This window comes from Diospyros lotus, chromosome 11 (assembly GCF_014633365.1).
Source record: "Diospyros lotus cultivar Yz01 chromosome 11, ASM1463336v1, whole genome shotgun sequence".
In the NCBI taxonomy this organism is placed as follows: domain Eukaryota; kingdom Viridiplantae; phylum Streptophyta; class Magnoliopsida; order Ericales; family Ebenaceae; genus Diospyros; species Diospyros lotus.
The window spans coordinates 7,370,583-7,383,769 of record NC_068348.1 but is presented as its reverse complement, the minus strand read 5'-3'; the positions used below and the strand labels follow the sequence as shown (position 1 = coordinate 7,383,769).

Genomic DNA, 13,187 nt, shown 5'->3' with positions numbered 1-13,187 from the left:
ATTATTTAAGGATTTTTTTTTTTTTTGAATTAATTAGAAAAGTAGTTTGACCACTTGTTCAAAGTCGTCATTTTCCTAAAATTAGTTATTCGCTCAACCAAATGACGTAATTTCACTATTTTTGCTATTGTGCTTATTTGTGCAATTTAGGTAAAATGTACACAATTTTATGTGATCCAATCAGTGGTTACATAATTTGGATCTCTAAATTCTTTCAAACCAAATTGAAGAGGCCCCTTAATTTTAAGCAATAATTTACATAGAAAAATCTAAAATTTAGCGTAATATTCACCTTTTAATAAACAACCTAGTTACTAGTTATGCCCTTTTAACATGGTATAAACACTACTTACCCAAGCTCTAAAACCTTATGGAAGAATAAAATTAACACAAAAAGAAAGGTGTGTGTTGGAAAAGATGCAAATTCGGTGGAGTGGAAGGTAAAGTTTTAGAACCATTTCAAAAGCCCAAAAACAATCTTGGAAGATCCATCAACCTAGTGTTTGTAGAGCACGTGAAACAAAAAGGCAACAAGCTAAAAAGATTAGATTGGAGGGTGGTGGGTTGCGTCACCAAAGTGAACCTCGCAGTCCAAATTTCCCGCCGGCTGAGCGTTCCTGCCATGCTCAGTCACACACACACACAAATTTGGAAGTCCATAAATGAGATGAGATAGAGATCTAATGGCAAGGGTAGTAAAAATGCAAGAGCTGGTGAAAGATATTAGAGGACAGTTACACTGATTCTGAACTGAATGGCCAAAGACTGCACAAAATGACTAAAAGTCTAAAACACCCTTTCTTACTTTGGTTTTCACAATCACAACAATGACGTAGTAGTAGCATAGCATCTGGTTTGAATCTACAAGCAAGAACCTCAGTGCTAAAACAAATCTGGGGCCATGTCTAAATAGGGAAGTAAATATATGGACAGGGATGAAAATTGTAGCTTCTATGGAGAAATATCAACTCTTTCCTTCCAAATTTGTGTTGGAAAAACACAGATCTGAATGACACTACTAGAGATACATCGAGCAAGCCGATTATTAGTGTGGAGACAACATCCATTTTTTGGAAATGAAAACATAGCACTAAAAAAAAAGTGAAAATGAAAACATCAAACGGAAAACTACAGTAGAATCAAACGAAGCCTGTACTTTGACCACTTTTCTCTACTTTCTTTCTTTAGACAACCAATAGTTGCAACTGCTGGTCACTCATTCATCCAACCAACAATGCATGGATGTTATTTTCCTGGTTCATCTTCATTCCATCAATCAAACCAAAAGCTTAGCAGATTCTTACACCCCTTAAACTGACTCGCTCATCGCCCCTTGACCAAAAGAATTGAAGTGTTTGTTCTCCCTGTTGAGGAATTTGACATTATTATTTCTTGTTATCATCAGCTTTCAAACCAATCATTTTCAAAGCATTTCAAACGCAGCCAACAAATTGATTTGAGGGCTCCCGCAAAAGTGATTTTATACAACACCACTGGAACCATATAGAAATCAAACACCTCAAAAATAGAATAATTGAGAATTATAGGTTTATGCAACACAAGGGATCGAGATACAAGTTTTCCATGACATCAGTTTTAACAGGTAGATAAGTGCTGGGAGACTAACTCAACTTCGAAAGAAAGCGACTTGTTCCAGTCCTATTAGAAATAAGTTCCAAGGGACAGGGTGTATTTTTAGATGGTCCGATCGATTTGTGTTGGAAGTTTCCTTGTCCGTGACAGGAGCTTGTCATAGGAGGATTTGGTTACCATACTATATATGTTTAGGGTTCTCATCCAAGGAGATTAAATTCAAGACCATAGAGTAATCCAACATCCAGCATACTGGAACATTCTTCACCTCTCTTTCTAGTCTTGCTGGTTTGTCTTTTAATAATCTTCTTCCACATCCATAACTACCATGCCTATTACATCTCTTTCTAGTATTTCATGTAACCACAATTTGACAACTCATGCTGAGTACAGGTACATGAATTTGTAGAACCAATAAGAACACTACTTAACCTCAACAATCTCAACAGAAAATGAGTCTAGATGAGGTTGAAAGCTCACACAGGCCCTCCCGATCTAAAAAGAAGTGTGATCTGGCTCAACACCATCAGTGTCCCATTGTTCCCTACTACTCTAGACAAACTCTTTAATTTGGTCTTCGTGTTGCTGACCTTGCTCACTACCACTACTATGCAGTCAATCAATCAACCCCTTCCATTGATCATTCATGTTCAAAATATTCAACAGAAAAACATTCATACCTCAAATGCTAAAAAGCATAGCTGTTCCCATGACTGCTCATGCTCCTAATCTGTCTTCCGAGTCTCAATCCCCATCTAGGAGTCTGGGACTGCTCATGCTTTTAATCTGGTTCCTAACTCTTCTATAGATTTACTAGTCTGCAACATAAAGTCAAAGCATTGCTTGACCATTAAAAAGTCAGAATGTTGACTTATGCAAACAAAAAAAATGAAACATGCAGTGTCTTTCAGGTACACCACACAAAAGTTCATATAGTTTATATCCTGACATGCTTTAAGGTTTGACCAGTAAGTTTTCTTTGGCCTACCTCTCCCTTTTTGTTGCTACAAATTCCTATTTCATCCACTCACTTCACAGTGGTGTCTATTAGTTTTTTTCTCATATGTCAAACCTGTCTTAATTAGGGATAACAATGGGGGATGTGCCAACCTGACCTGACAGATCCAAAAAAAAACCCATTTGAGGCCATTAGTTTGGTGAAAAGGGTAAAATGGATCCATGAAATAGCGGGTAGGACACTAAAACCCAGTAAAAATCCACTGGGTCCCACTTCCTTTAAGTTGCAAAATTTTCCTTTTATTCATCCACTTTATAGAACAATTAGTCAAAAAAAGAGATAGACAGACCTAAGAAGATTTTGGGAAACATTAGAGTTTGATATAAAGTGTATGGACCTAAATAAAGATATCACAAAAAACAGAAATACATGGAAGTTTAGAATTTATGTAACCGACCCCATATAGTGGGATAAAAGCTGAATATGTTGTTGTATTCATCCACTTTACAAGATTGTCACAGGAAATAAAATAAAGGCATTCTTGTGTTAGGGTTTCAAAATCCTCCTCCAGCAGCACCTGAAGATATCTCCATCACAGATCGGAACCTCTTCTAACTAGCAATGAAACTCAATGGCAACAGCGGCAGAAGAGGCATCATTTGGGAGCATGTTGTCCATTGGCACCTCTTCTGTGATGCCTCGACCCCACTCCCGAGTGCTACCGTAACTCAAGGTTACACCAAAGGTCTTTACCGAAAGTCGACTATGCCCCCTCACAACAAAGGAATGAAATAATGTGGACGCCTTGGGTGGGGTCCAGGCTTCGCCGACTTCAGCCATCGAGAGCTCGAGGTCTAAGATTCATAGACAACAAAAGGACACTCAAGTCTCGCATCTGACTAGGTCTTATGAGTGAGGTTAATGAGCTGCAATTTAAATGTGTTTATTGGCCATCACGCAAGACTTTCATTATCATAAAACAGTCCCAACTGACAAATACAAAATTAACATAAACACTGGCTAACACCGTCTGTTTAACACACAGCAAAATATCACAATTGTTACAAATCTACTCAACCCACACTCTACCACGCATTGTAACCCCCTTTAACTAGCTGGTCGTCGACACATACCGCCTTCCCCTTACTAAACCTCGAGCCATATGTGTGGTTAGTAAGGATGGAGGGGTGAGTTTTGAGACTCAGTAAAGATAATACGCAAAGCAGTAAATTAATAAACATAACAAATATAGATAATGTAAAGTGAATCGTGCATGCAAGCCTATCCACTGCACCTTTCAGAATCTTGGTGGCCCTCAGTGGTTCCTTCTAAGACCCCATCTCAAGACTCACAAAGTCAAAAATCCACAGTCCCATGCCTAGGCACTCCCTCTACATCTTATGCAAGTGATGACAAAAATAATTTACACAAAGCATATTAACTCTTACCGAATTTACGTTTACGGTATTTCTGGCGGCGCCTCTTTAATTTGCCTAAATGCTCGATGTTGCATCTCAGTTTCCCTCTAATTAAAATTATAAAATGGCACAATTAAGCACGCGAAAAACAAATACCGACATTAAAATAATTCTAACAATTTCTACTAAATTAATTTGAATTTATTTTACTTAAGTTTTTTCCCGCCCATACAATCTAACAAAGTATCTATAAGTTGCTCTTCACTACGGTAAAATTTCAACAAAGGAAGCCTTAAATAGCGGAAGAAATAGCCAAGGCGTGAGGTAAAAGCTTGGGGGCCAAGGCTTCACCAGGAGTTGCCACGTGGCAATGAAAGACAAAAGCAGGTGGCTGACAGCCACACTTGGCCACGCGACCGCATGCATGGTGTGTGCGTGGCTTCCTCCCAAAACAACACTATTTTGGCGTCCTCCTTTGCTGAAAAATGCTAATTTCTTTTCCTCCCAGCGCCAGACTCGATCCCGCGCCTATGACCTGGACCCCTTGCGCACATGCTACATCCATTTATATTTAAGGTATTTCGAGCACCGGTTCCCAAAATTGCACTTACACCTGACTGCTACTCTCCAAAATTTCATTTCTACCCCCAAATCTTCCAGTTATTCACAAATACACCCTTTTGCATAATTTCAATTAACTTAATATTTTTCATAAATTTCTCCTAAACCATAAATATTCAATAAATAAATAAATAATTTATCATAACCTAAAAATTCATTATTTTCCAATTAACCACAATTTCCCAACAAACTATAAATAAATTACCATAAATAAAAAATTCCCCATTAAATTTCCTTAAGGCCAATAAATCCCCAATAAACCATAATAATTCATTTCCCATATTCCCAATTACTTATTATTCCTCAAGGTACTGGGATGTCACAATCTCTCCTTCTTACAAAAATTTCATTCACGAAATTTTGAACATCTCACCATGGCGTACAAATTGTGACATTAATCGTGGCCTTCAAATAAATAAAGGTATCTCTTTCGCATTTTCTCCTCCATTTCCCAAGTCGTTTCTCATTTCGAGTGCCAACTCTACTGCACTTTTACCATAGGGAGGGCTCTATGTCCTAACTAACGATCTCCACGTCCTAACACTCATACAGGTTGTACCTCAAAGGTCATATCAAGTTGGAGGTCGACTTCTTCAATATGCACCTCTATGTCAGAATTATATATATGTTTCCATAACTAGGAGACATGAAATGCGTCATGCAATCCGGTTAATGTCTCTGGTAATTCCAAACGATAGGTAACCAGTCCAACTCGATCTTCGATTTAGTATGAGCCCAAATATCGAGGTACTAACTTTCCTCTTCGCTAGTGCCTAAACGCCAAACATATTAGGGTAGCTCGAAGGCACACCAAGTCTCCCATAGCAAATTCCAAAGGTCGAGTCTGACGATCTGCATATTATTTATGTTGATCTTGGGTTGCTTTCATATTCCTGTGAACTACCTCTATCTGCTGCATCGCTTTTTCCACAAGATCTGTTCAAGTAAACTGTTTCTCCCCTACTTAAAGCCAACATATCAAAGATCGACACCATCTCTCATATAATGCTTCATAGGGTGCCAGCCCTATGCTTACCTGGTAACTATTATTATAGGCGAACTTGACCAAACTCGAATACTTGTCCCAACTACCCCCAAAATCTCATATACAAGCCCTGAACATATCTTCCAAAATTTGATTAACACGCTCAGTTTGACCGCTTGTTTGGGGATAATAGGTTGTGCTGAAATTCAGCTAAGTTCCTAATTCCTCTTGCATAGCTTTTCAAAAATTTGACATGAATCAACTATCTCTATTTGACACAATACTCACAGGAACCCCATATAGTCGAACAATTTCCTAAACGTAGAGTCGGGCAAGTTGTTCAACGCCCATAGTACTCCTTACAAGTAAAAAATGCGCTGACTTTGTTAGTCAATTCACAACCACCCAAATAGCATCAGTCTTATTTGGAGTTTGGGGTAAACCCATGATAAAGTATATCGTTACATGCTCCCATTTCCATTTGGGAATTTCTAAGGGTTGCAAACTCCCCAACAGTTTTTGATGCTCGGCTTTTATCCACTAACAGGTGTCACGTTTTCTTACGAACTCCACCACGTCTCTCTTCATTCCCAACCACCAGTACACTTCCTGCAGATCACATTATATTTTGGTGGCTCCAGGGTGTACCGTATATGGTGTTTGATACGCCTCGTTCAGAATTTCCTGTTGTAGCTTCCCAAAGGCCAGTACATACACTCGTCCATTCATTCAGAGTATTCCATTACGATAATCAAATCCAGGTTGCTTGGGTTGTCCATTCTCACCTATCCATTGTTCCGAATTCCCTTCCCGAACTGTAGCTTGTTTAATTTCATCCCAAAGACTTAATTGCAACCGTATCTGCGCTACAACTGTTGTCTTATCATACGGTTCTACCTTAAGGGTCAATTCTGTAAATTCCTCAATCAGAGCTTGTAGACAAACAGCCTGACAAGCTCTCAGCATAAAACTCTTCCGACTTAGTGCATCTACCACAACATTTGCTCGCTTAGGTCGATATTGAATGGTACAGTCGTAATCCTTTAGAAGTTCCATCCACTGACGCTGCCAAAGATTTAAATCATGTTGGGAGAAGATATACTTTAAACTCCATTTGTGACACCTGTAACTTAGTAACGAGAATCAAGACTTTGTTTAACTTATATATAATTCCAAAACATGCTTTATAATATTAATATAAAAAAAAAAAAAAACAAGAATTTAACACTGGAGAATTTTGTTTCAATAGAAAGAAAGGAAAAACTTAAGTAGGCTTATCTATTAGACATCCATAGAAATAAAACTAAAACTTAAATTCTTGAAATCACCACACACCACGTCCATGCTTCAATCTCATTTATATTCACCTGAGGGGGGAAACATAAGGGGTGAGATTACACATATCTCAATAAATACAAAAGAACTACAAACATTTTTTAAAATATGGCATAACATGAACTTGCAACATGAAGATGTGGAGACACGATAGGGTCTACTAACTTGTCGGGGTAAGAACCTACGTGTATAGCGTTATTAAACTCTAGTCCCGTAACTTGCTTGAAAACATGAAACTTGCTTGAAAAACATGACATGAGGGACCATATAAACATGATTTCCATGAGTTAAACATGTAGATAGTTCATATTGTACTTATCTTCAAACTTGGTTGGAAGAAAAATAGATCTTAATGCTTTTCTCTTAACAAAACCCTCACACCTTGTTGTCTAGGTTGTAGCAAGGAAGAAAGTTTGAGGAGTAAATGGAAGGAATAAGAGTATTTATAGCCATGGATTTGAAATCAAAAACTAAACTAAATTGGAATACTTCAATTCAAATCCACCCATGGTCTATCTATAAGCTTTTCTAGCCAATCACGTGTCACCATCTCAGGGAGTCATCATGAAACCTTATCCTTACCTTCAAGTGGCCAATCAAATCTTATCCAAATCAAATCTTATCCGGTCAAATTTTATCCAAATCAAATATTATCCAATTAAATCATATCCAATCAAATTTTATCTCTAAAGTCATCATGAGGCTTTATCTTTCTCTAAAGTCATCATGAGACTTTAAATCCTATCTCTAAATGGCCAATGAATGCTTGCCACATGTCTTAAATTTGAAGTCCAAGCAAAAACTTGGACTTCAAAACGATCCAAAGGTGGAATGAAATGTGATTTGAACTTCAAAATGATTCAAAGCTAAAGTGGATTGTTATTTGAGATCCGTAATCATGACTCTCAAATGGTTTAGTTAGCTTAATTCATTACCCTAATGACCAAGTCACAAAATTTCAAGAACTATACATTGACCCAAACTTTTTGGGTAATTGCACTTAGACCCCTTGCAACTTGGTCCCCGAGCTAATTTTTAATTGCATTTTAGCAACTTAGAGAAAGGATAAATTACGTTAATACCCCAACGATTTTGGTAAATTACACTTTTACCCGTACTCTAATATTTAGGATTTTGTCCTTAGCCTCCAAGTTTGAGACATATGGCAAGCATTCATTGACCACTTAGAGATAAAATTTAAAGCATCATGATGACTTTAGAGATAAGATTTAATTTGGATAAAATTTAATTAGATAAGATTTGATTTGGATAAAATTTGATCGGATAAGATTTTATTTGGATAAGATTTGATTGGCCACTTGAAGATAAGAATAAGGCTTCATGATGACCCCCTGAAATGGCGACACGTGATTGGCCAAAAAAGCTTATAGATAGGCCATGGGTGGATTTGAACTAAAGTATTCCAATTTAGTTTAACTTTTGATTTCAAATTCATGGCTATAAATACTCATATTTCTTCCATTTACTCCTCCAACTTTCTTCCTTGCTACAACCTAGACAACAAGGTTGTGAGGGTTTTATTAAGAAAAAAGCATTAAGATCTTTTTTTTTTTTTCCAACCAAGTTTAAAGGTAAGTACAATATAAAGTATCTACATGTTTAACTCATGGAAATCATGTTTATGTGATCCCTCATGTCATGTTTTTCAAGCAAGTTTCATGTTTTCAAACAAGTTATGAGACCGGAGTTTAATGGCGCTATGCATATAGATTCATACATTGACAAGTTGGTAGATCCTATCATGTCTCCTCATGTTCATGTTGCGAGTTCATATTATGCCATGTTTTAAAACACGTTTGTAGTTCTTTTGTACTTACTGAGATTTGTGTAATTTCACCCCTTATGTTTCTCCCCTCAGGTGAATATAAATAAGGAGATTGGAGCATGAATGTGGCAAGTGGTGATTTTAAGAATTTAAGTTTCAGTTTTATTTTCTATGGATGTCTAATATATAAGCCTATTTAAGTTTTTCCTTTCTTTTTATTGAAATAAAGTTCTCCAGCGTTAAAACTCATTTTTTTTATATTAATATTATAAAGCATGTTTTGGAATTATATATAAGTTAAAGAAAGTCTTGATTCCCGTTACTAAGTTACGGGTGTCAGAGTAAGGTTTACTTTCCTATAGACTCTTTTTAAAAAAAAAATAATTAGGAAGATATGCAAGGTGGATATTTTTTTTAAGGCAAATTGAAATTCATGACGTCTCATTCAAGTTTCCAATCTCCAGGTTAAGTCATAAGAGTTATTATGCTTATTCTCTATGGTTATTCTCTTAAGCTATATTTATGCGCACATGTTGTTATACAAATGCACATATAATGACATTCATGTTAGAATAGTATGTGAATGGTAATGATTCTTGTTGGTAATTAATTAGTATGTGTTTTTCAGTTAGTTAAAGTGCTCCGAAGTTAATTGTTCATAATTATAGTGGAAATACTTAGTTATGAAGAGCTTATTAGGATAAAATCAATTAGGAATTAAGTTAATCAAGAAATGATGGATTTACAAATCGAAATTGGCACATAGTCTCCATTCCTAAGGACCCTATATTTAGAAATTAATTATTTTGTTTATATTTTATAAGGTTATGGAAACTCGTGCTAGAAGTACCAATAATAAGGGCAAGCAAGCACAGAGCGAGGCAAGCGAAATCAACAATCCCAATGACCAATTCGTACAATTCATTGACGCCATTTGCAACATGGTGCCACCTGCCACACCACCATGTGCACCTCTCTAAGCAAATCTAGGAAACAATGCGACCCTTGTTGAGTAGTTCTGGAAGCTTCAACCCCCAACTTTCGAGGGTGGGCTAGACCCTCTTGTGGTTGAGTATTGGATAGCTGTGTTTGAGCGGATCTTCAATCTCATCGATTGCCTAGATTCTAGGAAAGTGACATGCGCCGCATTCATGTTACAACAAGGAGCAAGGCACTGATGGGATTTGATTGCCAGATCCAGACCTCAAGGACATGTGTGGACTTGAGATCAATTTAAGGAACTTTTCCTCAAAAAATACTATCCAGCTAATGTCTGCAACCAAAAAGAGGCAGAGTTCCTTGTTTTGAAACAAGGCAACATGATGCTGACTGAATATGAAAGAAAGTTTGATGAGTTATCACGTTTTACCCCTGGATTGGTGGATACAAAACTGAAACGAGCAAGACGTTTTGAACAGGGTTTAAGGTATGATCTCTGACAAGCAATTGTAACTTTTGAGCTAGGTACATATCATAAGGTGCCAGCCAAAACCCAACTAGCTAACTTTAAAGAAGGCTCTAGTAGCAATAACAAGCCACCGCAGTCTAGACCACCAGAAAAGTGTAAGTGGGAGGATAAAGGTAAAGGGAAGCAGGATTATTCGAAGAAAAGTAAAGGAGGTCCAACACCAAGAAATTACCACCTGAACCAAGGTGGAGATCGATAGAAAGTTTTTAGAAACAACCTTATATGTCCTAAATATTCAAGAATTCCATGTGATTTTGGGAATGGATTGGCTCACCAATCACCACGCGACCATTTTGTGTTTCGAAAGGGAACTAGTTTGTAAGTGTCCTAAAGGAGTAAAACTTCGCCTTTCAGTAGCCGAGACAAAACTCCTTCCCGTGCCATTTTAGCATTAAAGGCTAAAAAACTCTTGCAATCAGAAGGTTGTATTGGATTCTTAATATTAGTAGTGGCAAAGGGAGGAAAAGAATTAACAGTGAACGATGTTAAGATAGTGAAGGAATTTCCAGAAGTTTTCCTGAACGATTTAGATGAAATGCCACCAAAACGGGATGTAGAGTTCACTATTGACCTAGTTCCCAGTTCTGCACTAATTTCTAAAGCTCCTTATAGGATGGCACCAAAGGAGTTACACGAGTTGAAAACTCAGTTAGAGGAACTATTGAAGAAAGGGTTCATTCGACCTAGTGTATGTTGGAAAATGATGGGTCCTAGATGGCTTGCAACTAATAGTTGAAATGAGATAAATTGAAGATAAAATGAACAGAAGGATTTACGTGGAAAACCCCCAAATAAATTAGGGTAAAAACCACGAGCAAGGATAGAAGAATTCACTATAAAAAATAATAGGAGTTACAACTTTCCCTCTAGATCACAAGGAGATAACAACAAAATAATCTCTCTTCAAAATAGGAGAAACACTAATTTTCCTAACTCTCTATTTTTCTCTCTCTGTCTACAATTAAGATACTTGAATTTTTGGAATACTTGTGGAGAAGATGGGATGATTGAGAAGTGAGCTGGGGAGGCCTATTTATAAGCCTCCCTCACGCCTAAATGGGTTAGGCATAAGGCATGAGCAGTAGCCAAATTTTGCTGTTGCCTAACCAAGGTAGGCTGCCTACCTTCCAAATTTATTAATTAAATTTGGTCATCTTCCACTTCAATTGCAAAGTGCTGGCGGCTTTGACTATTCAACAATCTCCCACTTGAAGATTTGATTGAGGTTCAATCAAATTGTTGAATAGTCAAAGCCAGAAGGTTTTGAAGAAAAAAAGAACTTGGAGATGTTGGCTTTAACTATTCAACAATTTGATTGAACTTCAATCAAATCTTCAAGTGGGAGATTGTTGAATAGTCAAAGCCGTCAGCACTTTGCAATTGAAGTGGAAGATGACCAAATTTAATTAATAAATTTGGAAGGTAGGCAGCCTACCTTGGTTAGGCAGCAGCCAAATTTGGCTGCTGCTCATGCCTTCTGCCTAACCCATTTAGGCGTGAGGGAGGCCTATAAATAAGCCTCCCCAACTCACTTCTCAATCATCCTATCTTCTCCACAAGCATCCCAAAAATTCAAGTCTCTCAATTGTAGAGAGAGAAAAATAGAGAGTTAGGAAAATTAGTGTTTTCTCCTATTTTCAAGAGATTATTTTGTTATTATCTCCTTGTGATCTAGAAGAAAAGTTGTAACTCCTATTATTTCTCATAGTGGATTCTTCTATCCTTGCCCGTGGTTTTTACCCTAATTTATTTGGGGGTTTTCCACGTAAATCTTTGTGTTCAATTTATCTTCAATTTATCTCATTTCAACTCTTAGTTGCAAGCCATCTAGGACCCATCATTTTCCAACAAGTGGTATCAGAGCTTGACTTGAGTGTTGATATCTACTTATCGTATGCTTTGTGGTTGCCACTGAAAAGTGGATCCTTCACATCAGAAAATAAGTTAGATTATTATTCATTCTTTTTAGGGTACTGGGCACTATTCACGTATACGCATTGTTCACGTATACGGTATTGTTCACGGTTCAAGTGAAACGGTTGAAATCAAGGTGTGAAAAATGGCAACAAAGTTCGAGATAGAGAAGTTTAACGGGAATAATTTCTCATTATAGAAAATGAAAATAAAGGCGATCTTAACAAAAGAAGATTGCATAGAGGCAATTGGAGAAAGACTGGTGGAGATCACTGACGATTGCAAGTGGAAGAAAATTAACGACACTGCTGTCGCCAATCTACACTTGAGTCTAGCCGATCTTTACCTTTTGGACCTTTGCTTTTACTTCTCCCTCTGTCTTCGGTGATGAAAACTTTAGATTGCGAAGACGAAACTTGAGACCTTCTCCTCATCTCTTCGTTCAAAACAGCACCCTTAACAAGTTTCATCGTCACTACACCATTAGGAGCGGAGTTACAAAGAGACATTCTGAATGTCTCCCAAGAGTCTGGTAAAGTACCGAGCCGCCATAAAGCTTGAATCTCATCGTCAAACTTTACACCCATAGAAGACAACTGCTGCAAAACTCCTTGAAAATCACTCAAGTGATCAAAGATAGTACTATCCTCCTTGTAGTGTAAGCTCATCATCTTCTTAATCAAAAAGAGCTTGTTGTCGCCGGTCTTCCGAGCATATAAAGATTCAAGTTTCTACCACAACGATTTGGCACGCATCTCATCACAAATATGATTGAGCACATTGTCATCTACCCATTGCCGAATAAAACCACATACTTAGGCATGTTTGAATTCCCACTCTTCATCGGTCTTTGATTCGAGCTTCTGTATAGCAAATACCAGTAGATGCCAACTTTTCACATAAAGGAGATCTTTCATTTTTCCCCTCCATACGTGATAGTTGGTTCCATTTAGACTAATCATTCTGCTTGTACTAGCTTCCATCAGGCTCCTACTATTCACTATGAATAGTAACCAGATATTATAATAGTGTTTGTACGTGAATAGTACACCAGGTAAGTTCCCAGGAAAGAGAGATGGGTCACAAACAGACACACTTAAGTATCAAGT

The 13,187-nt window shown here is 37.3% G+C and overlaps 1 protein-coding gene across 5 annotated transcripts in view; it reads right to left on the bottom strand.

The window, feature by feature from the left end:
• Nucleotides 1-431: 431 nt before the first annotated feature.
• LOC127813043 (mediator of RNA polymerase II transcription subunit 10b-like) overlaps nucleotides 432-13,187 on the bottom strand; it is a 36,312-nt gene continuing 23,556 nt past the window's right edge. The window contains exons 6-7 of one of the 5 annotated variants that reach the window (XR_008026043.1): nucleotides 2,274-2,411; nucleotides 697-1,364 (exon numbers count right to left, since the gene is read on the bottom strand). The gene's annotated coding sequence lies outside the window, so the exon portion shown is untranslated. Of the gene's footprint in view, nucleotides 618-696; nucleotides 1,365-2,273; nucleotides 2,412-2,901; nucleotides 3,478-6,803; nucleotides 6,943-13,187 lie in introns of those variants that run through there. The other 4 variants (XM_052353740.1, XM_052353736.1, XM_052353739.1 and 1 more) reach the window with 4 other exon arrangements.